At 37.9% G+C, this 12,749-nt stretch overlaps 2 long non-coding RNA genes across 2 annotated transcripts; both read right to left on the bottom strand.

Moving 5' to 3' along the window:
* Positions 1-261: 261 nt before the first annotated feature.
* LOC118561863 lies at positions 262-2,937 on the bottom strand. Its single transcript, XR_004930318.1, has 3 exons — positions 2,679-2,937; positions 515-610; positions 262-397 (listed from the first exon to the last, which is right to left on the bottom strand). It is a non-coding gene; the product is annotated as an uncharacterized LOC118561863 (long non-coding RNA).
* Positions 2,938-2,996: 59 nt separating this feature from the next.
* Positions 2,997-4,658, bottom strand: LOC110368927. Its single transcript, XR_004930317.1, has 3 exons — positions 4,565-4,658; positions 4,385-4,468; positions 2,997-3,241 (listed from the first exon to the last, which is right to left on the bottom strand). It is a non-coding gene; the product is annotated as an uncharacterized LOC110368927 (long non-coding RNA).
* Positions 4,659-12,749: the final 8,091 nt, after the last annotated feature.

The raw sequence follows: 12,749 nt of genomic DNA, 5'->3' as shown, positions 1-12,749 counted from the left end.
TACAAGTATTTGGCATCTGTCTTTACAGCTTTAAACAAGTTTAGTCCTACAGTACTAAAATGACAAGTTTTCACAAGGACTTGATGTCAATATTTTTTTTAATTGTATCTGTGTACTTTGGTATACATGTAGGTTTTTTGGGTTCCTAGCATTGATGCTCAAAATGTCCAGTATAATTCTCAGTACTTTTGGAACCTGTTTCTCTTTGCTGTTTTCTTGTTGTACATACGGTATTTTACAGCTTTCCAGTCTCCGTCATTATCCCTTAGAATCTGATTTTCATCTATGCATCTCTGACAGTGCACTTTTCCAGGCATCTTCATTTCTTTCAGGAAGTCTTTGAAATGGCTTTCAACAATGTCTCCCTCAGTCTTTGACCAGGGCCTTCTGGATTTTCCTGTAAACAAATCATTAAAGTTACTAAAGGTATGGATAAATGAAAGTGACATATTATGTCAACAAATGTAAAGAGATTACATATGTACATTTTTCTTTAGTCAATGATTTAACATACCTTTTTTAATTGATTGCAATGAGGATTTATTAATGCCACCCATTTTGTTTTTAGAAATGGCTGCCCCTTCTTCAGGAGGTTCTTCCTCTGAGTGTACTGGAATAACAAATATGGCAATATTTATAATTGATTGAAGTGGTTTGATTTTTATTTAACCAGGATATGGTTCCATTGAGACAACATTTTTTCAATAGTCCTGGCCAAGAGGCATCAATAATTATATACAGAAAAAGTTATATTGTTGAAAGAAAACAACAAACTATAAAACAGGTACATTTTATTTAAATTAGCCTCAAAACCTTGTTGCTTTGAACTAAGAAAGGTTCAGTTAATTTTAATGAAGGAAGTTCTATTAGGAGTGTGCTGAATGATCAAGAGTCTTCTTGCCCAACTCAGTCCGGGCAAGGGACAGAAAAAAGCAGCAAACTGTGAATGAAAATTATACTAGTCGGAATTTCTCAGTGCAATTGGAGTACAGATACAGGATGGCAGAAGTACAAGAAATGCTTTGTAAATGAATGTTATCCAGTGGGAATTACTACCACCAGACAAATCAGGCCATCTTCACGCTGAATATAAATCACAAAGGGGTATTGGCATTTTTCAGTTTGTGTTGAACCTTAGAGAAGAGAGATAAAGGGAGTCTAGCATCCTAAGACATTGAGATCTACAAAAGATCTCCATAGTCCAACACAGACATACAAATTATGGTAAAAACTTCCTGTTTATCCACACTAAAAATTATTTCTAGGGGCTCGGCTACCAAGTCAGCTGACATTAAATACAAAGACTCTATTAAATGACGTCCCTTAGATTTTCTATTTTCCAAAAATTTGAGTGCTTCAAGTACATCAACAGCGGGGAAAGGTGCCAAATTTTAATCCTCACCAAACAAAACTGGATAGGTTTTCTTTTGTTATGATGCAGCAGAAACAGTCCATTTGGAATAAAATAAAAAATCCAAATTGTATAAAATGCCTGTGAAAGAAGCAGAAGGGGTCCTATATCACAGTTAAGTTAAGATAAGATAAGATAAGATAAGCTTTATTGATCTCACAATGGAGAATTTTTTTTGTCACTAAAGGAGCTGCTCAGCTCCTCTACAGTCTGGTGTATGGGGTGGAAGGCATTGTCCATGATGGATGTGAGGTTGGACAACACTCTCCTCTCAGCCACTTCCTCCACAGAGTCCAGAGCGCAGCCCAGGACAGAAGTGGCCTTCCTCACCAGCTTATTCAGCCTCATTCTGTCCCGCTCTGTGCTGCCAGGAGCCCAGCAGACGACAGTGTAGAGTAGAGCTGAGGCCACCACAGAGTCATAGAAAGTTTTTAGCAGGGGCCTGCTCACACCTAAGGACCTCAGCCTCCTCAGGAGGTAGAGGCGGGTCTGGCCCTTCTTGTATAGAGCGTCGTTGTTATGAGTCCAGCCCAGTTTATTGTTGCCCCTGAATGTTCACAGATGAGTGAGGTGGGGGTCTTCTCCTGAAGTCGATTACCATCTCCTTGGTTTTGCTGGTGTTTAGACACAGATGGTTCTTCTCACACCAGTCCACAAAGTCCCTGATTACCGACCGGTCTTCAGCAGCCTGGGGGGGGGGGGGGATGCCGTCCGGTCCAGAGGCTTTCCTCTGTTTCAGCCTCGTCAGCTGACCTCTCATCTGCATTGGCGCGATTGTGAGGGGGGAGGCCGGCAGGGCTGAAGGTGTGGATGGGTCGGTCGTTGATAAGAATGGCGGTGGGGGGGGGGTGGTAGATCTCTGGAGGGCTGGAGGTTGGAGACGTGTGGGGAGTTGATGGCAGGAAGGGGGCCAGTGTGGGGGGAGTCAAACTGGGTGAAGAATGTGTTCAACTCATCAGGTAGAGAGGTTGTGATCCGAGCGTCCCAGTGGGGAGAGGGGGGCAGAGGTGTAGGTGTTTTTAACATTGGTATAAAAAAGGTCCAGGGTTTTATTGTCCCTTGTTGTACACGTGACGTACTGGGTGAGAGTGCGGAGGGTGGAACGAAGGGAGGCATGGTTGAGGGAGTTATGCAACATTAATGTAAAAAAGTTTGGAAATGTCTACATAATAAGATTATTGATAAAGGATCATGAAAGTATCAAATCTTGACAATTTTTTTGAATATATTATTACATGCAGTGGAAAATATTAGACATATAACATACCGTTTTGAACTGATGGCAATGAGGGTTTCTTTGTGCCACAAATTTTCTTTGTTAAAGTAGATGCATTTTCTTCAGAATGTGCTTCCTCCAAGTGTCCTTAAAAAACAGAGGGGAAAAATGTTGTGGTTGAAAGTGATTTATTTTCTAACATTCCTCACTACATGCAATGAAATTTTTAGAGTGATATCATACTCATGTCAACTGATGGCAGTGATTATTTCTTGCCAACAATTTTTTTGTTGAATTGGATGCATTTTCTTCAGAATTTGTTCACGCTGAAATAACACAGACAGCTATTTTTATAGTTGAATAAAGTAATTTACATTGTTAGTGTTATACACTGCATGCAACCTAAGATCTTGCCTTCTTGACATGTGGTAGTACTCTGCACAGACTGGACATCTGCATCTGAGTCGCAATACTCCTCTTGAGCTGCAACATGTTTATAAATACTCATCCCTCAGGTTAGTGTCAGTCATTTCTTGGTGAATACTGAGTATACTCTCTAAGTTATCCATCTCATCTGTTGTTTGTGTACTGGTATGTGATGAACAGAGTATGTCCTGTGAAAACATTGGAAGAATTCATAAATATTAGGGAGGCTGGTATTTAACAGGTTCTTGCAATATATCTCACATTTATCTCCATGTATCACTGACTGACTGTTAAATAGGTGTTATTAATAGGTCCTAATAATTTATATATATATATATATATATATATATATATATATATATATATATATATATATATATATATATACTGTATGCATTTAAATCAAAATGTGTAGTCATAAATATATTTTTCCACATGGTAATCCAAAGTATCTGATAATCTTATTTTTATGCATCCATAAAGATTTGTATTTAAAAAGTAATTTGACAAGCTACAAACAATTTGATAAGTTCCAATTTTTTTCACACAATTTACAATTTTTGTGTTCTCTAATTACAGATATGAGTTAAAATTCTGCTGTGGGTCTATCCAAATGCCCTTATTGAGTAGGTACACTTTAGCCAAAACAGAAGTGCATCAGTGGTTACCATGATACGTTCTGCTCAAATAGTGCAGTCAGTAAGGAAGAAGATAGGAAAAGGAGCCTGAATACTTTGTGGCTAGTCTAGTCTAGACAAATATTTGACTGGTCTGACTAGTCTGCCAGTCTGTCGCAAGGCAACACAGAGACAAACAGGACCAACCATTCTCGCACACACTCACACCTAAAGAGAATTTAGAGGAGCCAATTAACCTAACTGTCATGTTTTTGGACTGTGGGAGGAAGCCGGAGTACCCGGAAAGAACCCACGCATGCACTGGGAGAACATGCAAACTCCATGCAGAAAGACCCAGGGTTGGATTTGAACCCAGAACCTTCTTGCTGCAAGGCAACAGTGCGAATCTCAGCACCACTGTGCAGCCCAGATTTTATACAAGATTATACAAAAATCCTTTATACAGACACAAATTCCTATCTATAAACACATAAAGATAAAATTCTCACATAGTTTGGTTCACAATGTGGAAAAACTGCAACTACATATTTAAATTTAAAAAGCACAAAATATGAACTTTGGTCCCTAAGAGTCATATTCAATAAACATGAGCAATTTATACATTACAGTCAAATCTCTGCCAATGATAAGTATTGTCATACAGTAAATAGACGTAATTGTACACACCACTACTTGGGACTTGAAAAAACTTACTGTATGTGTATCTTGTCCTTGGTTTTTTACTTCATGGTGTTGTTCTGTTTGTTCTCCTGGAACATTTTTCTGCTCTGACTGGATCTGGAATGAAAAACACACATTATCCATAGTATTGCAGCAAACAAGAAAAGCACAGCAAAACATTTTATATAAAATCATGCATGAATGCATCCTTACCATTTCACCAATGCATAATTCCTCTGGAATGTGACTCAGGTGAGTGTCAGTCATTTCTGGGTAAATACAGATAACACTCTGTGAGATGTCTGTGAGATATTTTCTGGTAGTTGTGGACTGCTATGCGATGAATGGAGTTGGTCCTGTAAAAACATTGGTAGAAATCAAAGTACATACTATTTACCAAATACCATTTAGGCCCCTGACTGCTTTGTGTAATTATCAGTTGTATTTTCTGTGAAAAAATACCCTGTAAATATCAAGTCTGCTATATGTTATGTGACGTTACTTTAAAATGTGTTTATTTTTTATTTACATCCTAAGTAATTTCACCATGGTAACACATTGTGACAACAAAGTTTTCTTGATTCAGGATTCCTGACATGCTGTGTTTAAAGACATTTTTAATATCTACCATTTTAAATATTTTTTTTTAGTTCATTACAGGTTTCTACTTAGAACATTGATACCACATCTCTGTGTTGAAGGGGGGTGGTCACAGTTCTGTAGCAGCACAGCCATTAATCACATTTGCATCAGAACAACAGGCCTGCAAACATGTTTGCACCTCACCCCTCCCCCTTCCCATTCCAGCATGCTTTCAGCTCGAAACAGAAAATAAGTATTGGCACAATGGAAGTATACCATTGTAAGTTTCTGTAAAACAAAAATTTACAAACTAGAGATAAAAACCCCTGGATGGAAAAAAAAAAACTTTTATGGTCTAATGTATATAATTAACAAATTACAAAATTATGTTTCCTGACACTCCTAAAAAATTCAGGTGAAAACTAATTAAATAGGTCCTCTGGATGCATTTGTCTTTATTGAAATGTTTCATCTCTTTTCCAAGACACTTCTTAAGTCTGTGGGGCTATTGATAAACCCAGCCTTGTAAGCAGTGGCTTTGATTTCAACAAAGTTTCAACAAAGAAGAACCCATCCAGAGGACCTAATCCTTGTAATTTTACTCACAAATGAAGGTACACAAATACTGGAAATCTTATAAAGCATTAACTTACATTTTTCCACAGTGTTATCCAAAATGTCAGAGGATTTTATCTTTCTACATATATACAGACCTGTACTACCATGACAAACTATGTCTTTAGAACATTTTGGGCAAAACCTTACATGGCAATATATCACATACTGTAATACTAAGCTGGTGTACAAGGGCTGAATTGAAATGTTATACCTGTATAACACAGAAAACTCCAGAGAGTCTCATATACTAATTTAACAAACATACCTTTCTCCTTGTTGATGAATCTTTTGTAAAATGTGTCTTTATCCCTCCCAGAAGAAGTGAAATGCAAAGCTTCTGTTTCTGTTTCTGTTTATGTCTCATTTTTCTCTGAAATATTTAGGAACAATCACATGGCAAGTGGTTAACTAGGGAGAGTTTGTAAAAGAAAACAAAGCGATGTATATATGATGAAAAAAAATAATTAGAAGTTAGTTAAAATGTGAACCTTACCTTGTTGTGGTTTGAAAGATGTAGATAAAAAGTTTCAAAAGTAACCTAGGTAAATTTGCCTGCCTATTGGAAGGCAAGATGTATACGTAATAAGATTAAAATGGCTGCAAAAGGAGAAAAAAACTCTCAATTGTGACTTTTGTCGCAACTGTTTCACAAGCCTCAAAAGAAGAAATTCGTCTTCTGCCCTGAATATATACCCACAATCCTGACAACTTGCCTGGACAAGGATTGGTTTTTAGAAATGTGATGTGGATGACCATGACTGGGAACCTGAAACAGAGGGCTCCAATTATGAGGAGTTGTAAGTTAATATCTAATATATTTGTAGTACATAACATTTCAATTTTTTTAATCGAATATCTCTAAAATTTCAAATCCTAAAAAAAAACTAGAAAAACAGAAATTCCAAACCCATTATTACCAACTGTTAGTGAATCTGCTTGTCTGGAATGGTTTCTAAAAGCTCTAGTCTTGTAAATGTTTCTTCTTTGGGATGGATGTATGGATTGGAATGAAAACACCAGCACATTTCCCCTGTGTTTGGACGTAAACAGTTGTCTTTTAATAGGGTGTTTTCACTGACGTCACTGGCCAACTTCCGGTCCGCCATATTGGGTGGCACACTTCCTTATCTCTAGTTGTCTTACACGTATTATCGTATCGCGAATGGATAAGTACGCCAGCACGCTAGAGCGACCAGATAAGGACGTATATCTGAGGAAATGTTCCGTGATCGACCATATGGACCCGTATGCCCTCCACGGTGCCTTGTTTAGCCGTAATCCAGATGATTGGCCAAATGTAGAGCACGGCGACATAGTGCATTACCTGGTGTTCGGTGAAAACCCTCTGCACACTCTTGAGGAAATGAGAGCTTACAAGGATCTAGAGGCTCACAACCAGTTCACATCTGGTTATGTACATCAAGGAAATCGCCATCATACGTGGACGGGTGAGTTTTAATAAGATGGTAAAAATGTAAACAATCCGACGCAAATGTGTTGCACCGCCCGCCGGCGGCGGGCGGTGCGCGAAGGCGCTTGGCTGCAAGGCCGATCGACGCCGCTCGCGGCTTTAATTATTTAAGCAGAACAATGACCAGTGCAAAATTAAGTTGTATTTACCGTATTGGCGCCGGTAGGAGCTGCAGATCATAAAGCCAGCAAACAGTGGGAACACAGCAACTCGTTCAAAGGTAAGCTGCGCTCAGACGGGCGGGCACATGCTAGTTTAGTAGCTGCTAACCGCCAGTGCTAACAACCACTCGCGCATGTAATGTACTTTTAACTTGCTGCTATGTGTTTCAAACGTTTAGAACACACTCTCATTGACATCGGGATACTGTGGAAAGTTATGTTCGGTCTTACAGCCGCGATCCAAGCGAGCCGACGATCTCTTTATCTCTGTAACTCGTTCAAAGGTAAGCTGTGCTCAGCCGGGTTAGCACATGCTAACCGTTAGCGCTAACAACCACTCGCGCATGTAATGTACTTTTAACTTGCTGCTATGTGTTTCAAACGTTTAGAACACACTCTCATTGACATCGGGATACTGTGGAAAGTTATGTTCGGTCGACTTACAGCCGCGATCCAAGCGAGCCGACGACTCTTTGTTATCGCTAACAGTTGTTCTCCGTGGTTGCGCCTCCAGGCAGGAAAGCGGTGGAAAATTAATCTGTTTCTATGTTTTTCCCATGGCGATCATGTGTTGCGCTGTTACAGCCCACAATACAGCAACGGTTTACCATGGTTGAAATCAAGTTAAGGTGAAATTAATCAAATTAAAACACGGCTGAGAGAGGGAGTACAGTATGCGGTAGTAATAGGCAGTAGAGGCGGCGGAGGCAGTCAACACGACAGCCGTGGAAAGTAATAAGTCATAACGCCCAAGCCCTATTATTAATATATTCTTCTTATATGTTTTAAATACTTAACAGTTAATTACCTGTGACAAAGTGAGCACCGCAGACTCTGGCGTATTCCAGCTTAACACAGTCCAAATCGGACCTGGATATCCGTGTCAGCCATAGGTGACGGCGTTGTTCAGACAGCTGTTTTTTTTTTTTTTTTCACACTGATTCACTATTACGGCTGGTAGGCGATAGAAAGCGTTGATCTCCACCTCCACGGGCCGTGCAACCAACCATTAAACACGTTTTCCCCATTGTTCACTTCCAATACTGCCTAAGGCGTCATACAATGCAGGTCAACGGTGCGAAACGACTGCCACCCAATATGGCGGACGCGCTGAGTAGTCACGTGAGCGTGACGTCAGCTGAAAACCCCCTATTCAGGAAGGGTCCTTCGGCACATCAACATTAACATGCCGATTAAAGTACCCTACTTAAAGGTTGCTATTGTTCAGCTGGAGTACTGTGGAGGTTGTGGTCACCTGTACCAGAGTGTGAATTGCTTAGAAACTGACTTGATTTTAGACTCTATGCATTGAAAGCTCAAGTCTTAAGCCTCTTCCAAACCTTTTGTTTGGAGTTTTAAACAGTTTGGTCTATATCACAGTACTGACAAGCAAATCTAAACTTATATTCTTATTTTGTAGTGACCTTGAAAATGTGGCAAATTTTTGCTCATTAGCTCAACAGAAGTTTATCATTTCTGAAAGTTGCTTGAGAACCCTGTTTGCAATTTGTGTTGTGTTTAGGAGCCAGCATAGTGACAATGAAGCAGGTTAGGGGTACTGTTGGCTGTTAAAAGTGTCTGTAAGAACACAGAGGCAACTTGATGGTCGCGGCTGCCACCATGCTCAGTGGGTGTTACCCAAAAACTGCCATGAACCTTTTCTGGCATATAAATATCTCCATTTATAAGATGAAGACATATTTTAATCTGTAGCACAGCTATTTGATAACTGCCATCCAAAAACTTTGGAGCACCAAGCAACAGGCCTTGATAAAGGCATAAATCAAAGTATGGCAGCTACTCCTTAAAGGATATTAGGATAGGATAATATAATAATATGGTCATGACTTCAACAACACATCTAGCACACTTTGAGCATTGCCTGCCATGAAAAACAAGTTTAATTAAAATTGCCTATTTTCTAGACATCTACAAGAAGCTTGCTGTGGTGGCTAGGAAGCCAAAGAGTACTTTTATGATGCTGTGGGCTTGCTCTATTTTGGACCACCTGAAGAGTCTCCGCTTGATTCTGGAGATCAAGCTGTAGATTCAGGTTCAAACTGGTATGGTTAAACACCCATTCCTCCCACATAATCTTTTAGCATTTCTTTGTAATAGGGTGTGGGTGTCATGACGTAATGGCGTACCATGCACGTGACCTCAGCATCTCAAGAGCAACGCCCCTTGCCGCTTTGGTAGGACAAACAGGTAGAGAGCGCCCGTAGCCACCAGCCATTACACGCGCAACAGAAACAGCGATATGACCGACTTTGCAGCCGTTAAACTTTCGCAAGACGGTGTCCCAGGCGCACGGTTTACTGGTCGAACTGTCGAAGAACACACCAACCTTCAGCTCAAACGATAGCTTGAGTGTCGAGGGCTTAAAAAGACTGGAAAACGGGCCGAGTTGATCGAACGGTAAGTCGTTGTTTTTTTTTTTCTGCTCTGCATTCATGGTGTCGTCTGCCGTTTTTTTCTGTTTGTAATCACCGTCCAGGAATCGGTATATGTTGCCAATAGGTAGCTACAAAACAACTGTTTACATCTCAGAATCTTTCCCTTAAGAAATTCCAGCTGTACCTCTCCAGCTGAAATGATGACAAAACAAACAATCATGGTCAATTTAGGGACCTAAACCAATATTAATATTAATAAAATACTATACAATGAATCGTGTGGCTGACCATTTTATTCAAAATATTTATTTAGTACAAAATACTTTTGGCTCGGGGTTATGTTTTTCGCTGTAAAAAATAACAGGTCATATAGAATAGTTATATGTATTTAGGATTTTGGCTGGATTGTGGCATGTGACTGTCGCTGTAGACCATTTAAATGGGGACTTATATCATTATGTGCCAGCGAACAGTGGACTCCTGTCATTTAATGCCATATAAGAGGAGACTGTCTATTCTGTAGGCCTAAAGGAAATTTTAATGACAGCTTGACAGTACAGTAATGCCTCATATATTTATTTGGGTAGCACTTTATTTGAACCTTAATACTAGTAATAGAATATACTACAGCTCTGTGTGAAGAGAGTGCTTTATTGAATGAAATTTCTTATGTTATTGTCTTCACTTTTTTCATTCATTCTATAGTTTGAATGACAAATAAACTTCTTACTGAAAGGATAACTACTTAACTGCTTCCTGAAATTACTATATAAATAAATCACTTTAAAATCAGTACCTTAAACATGCCCAAATACCCTCAAGAAAGTGTTATGGCAATGTGGTTAAAAATAGTAAAGAGGATCTGTTCAAAATGTTTACATCACCATTCCACACATACAAATGGCAAATGAAAGCTGGGACTTTATATTTTACTGCCAAAAAACGGGTTTGTGTAATAATTATAAGTATTATTGGCTGGGTTTTTGCATGTGACTGTCGCTGTAGACCATTTAAAAGGGGACTTATATCATTATGTGCCAACCAACAGTGGACTCCTGTCATTTACTGCCATACAAGAGGAGACTGTCTAAACTCTAGGCCTAAAGGAAATTTTAATGACAGCTTGACAGCACATTAATGCCTCATATATTTATTTGGGTAGTACTTTATTTGAACCTTAATACTAGTAACATAATATACTACACCTGAGCCTATAAATGTATTATAGACATATATTATCAAGTTGTGTGTGAAGAGAGTGCTTTATTGAATGAAATTTCTTATGTTATTGTCTTCACTTTTTTCATTCATGCTATAGTTTGAATGGCAAATAAACTTCTTACTGAAAGGATACCTACTTAACTATTTCATGAAATTACTATATCAATAAATTACTTTAAAATCAGTACCTTAAACATGTCCAAATACCCTCAAAAAAGTGTTATGGCAATGTGGTTAAAAATAGTAAATATGATCTATTCAAAATGTTTACATCATCATTCCACACATACAAATGGCAAATGAAAGCTGGGACTTTATATTTTACTGCCAAAAAACAGGTTTGCGTAATAATTATAAATATTATTGGCTGGATTTTTTGCATGTGACTGTCGCTGTAGACCATTTAAAAGGGGACTTATATCATTATGTGCCAGCCAACAGTGGACTCCTGTCATTTAATACCATACAAGAGGAGACTGTCTAAACTCTAGGCCTAAAGGAAATTTTAAAGACAGCTTGACAGTACATTAATGCCTCATATAATTATTTGGGTAGCACTTTATTTGAACCTTAATACTAGTAACAGAATATACTACAATTGAGCCTATACATTTATTATAGACATATATTATCAAGTTGTGTGTGAAGAGTGTGCTTTATTGAATGACATGTCTTATGTTATTGTTTTCACTTTTTTCATTCATGCTATAGTTTGAATGACAAATAAACTTCTTACTGAAAGGATAACTACTTAACTATTTTCTGAAATTACTATATCAATAAATCACTTTAAAATCAGTACCTTAAACATGTCCAAATACCCTCAAGAAAGTGTTATGGTAATGTGGTTAAAAATAGTAAATATGATCTATTCAAAATGTTTACATCATCATTCCACACATACAAATGGCAAATGAAAGCTGGGACTTTATATTTTACTGCCAAAAAACAGGTTTGCGTAATAATTATAAATATTATTGGCTGGATTTTTGCATGTGACTATCGCTGTAGACCATTTAAAAGGGGACTTATATCATTATGTGCCAACCAACAGTGGACTCCTGTCATTTACTGCCATACAAGAGGAGACTGTCTAAACTCTAGGCCTAAAGGACATTTTAAAGACAGCTTGACAGTACATTAATGCCTCATATAATTATTTGGGTAGCACTTTATTTGAACCTTAATACTAGTAACAGAATATACTACAATTGAGCCTATACATTTATTATAGACATATATTATCAAGTTGTGTGTGAAGAGTGTGCTTTATTGAATGACATGTCTTATGTTATTGTTTTCACTTTTTTCATTCATGCTATAGTTTGAATGACAAATAAACTTCTTACTGAAAGGATAACTACTTAACTATTTTCTGAAATTACTATATCAATAAATCACTTTAAAATCAGTACCTTAAACATGTCCAAATACCCTCAAGAAAGTGTTATGGCAATGTGGTTAAAAATAGTAAATATGATCTATTCAAAATGTTTACATCATCATTCCACACATACAAATGGCAAATGAAAGCTGGGACTTTATATTTTACTGCCAAAAAACAGGTTTGCGTAATAATTTTAAATATAATTGGCTGGATTTTTGCATGTGACTGTCGCTGTAGACCATTTAAAAGGGGACTTATATCATTATGTGCCAACCAACAGTGGACTCCTGTCATTTACTGCCATACAAGAGGAGACTGTCTAAACTCTAGGCCTAAAGGACATTTTAAAGACAGCTTGACAGTACATTAATGCCTCATATATTTATTTGGGTGGCACTTTATTTGAACCTTAATACTAGTAACAGAATATACTACACTTGAGCCTATACATTATTATAGACATATATTATGAAGTTGTGTGTGAAGAGAGTGCTTTATTGAATGACATTTCTTATGTTATTGTTTTCACTTTTTTCATTCATGCTATAGTTTGAATGACAAA

This window comes from Fundulus heteroclitus, unplaced genomic scaffold, assembly GCF_011125445.2.
Source record: "Fundulus heteroclitus isolate FHET01 unplaced genomic scaffold, MU-UCD_Fhet_4.1 scaffold_745, whole genome shotgun sequence".
Lineage (NCBI taxonomy): Eukaryota > Metazoa > Chordata > Actinopteri > Cyprinodontiformes > Fundulidae > Fundulus > Fundulus heteroclitus.
Note: the sequence above shows the minus strand (reverse complement) of the source record. Positions and strands in the feature narration are given on the sequence as shown.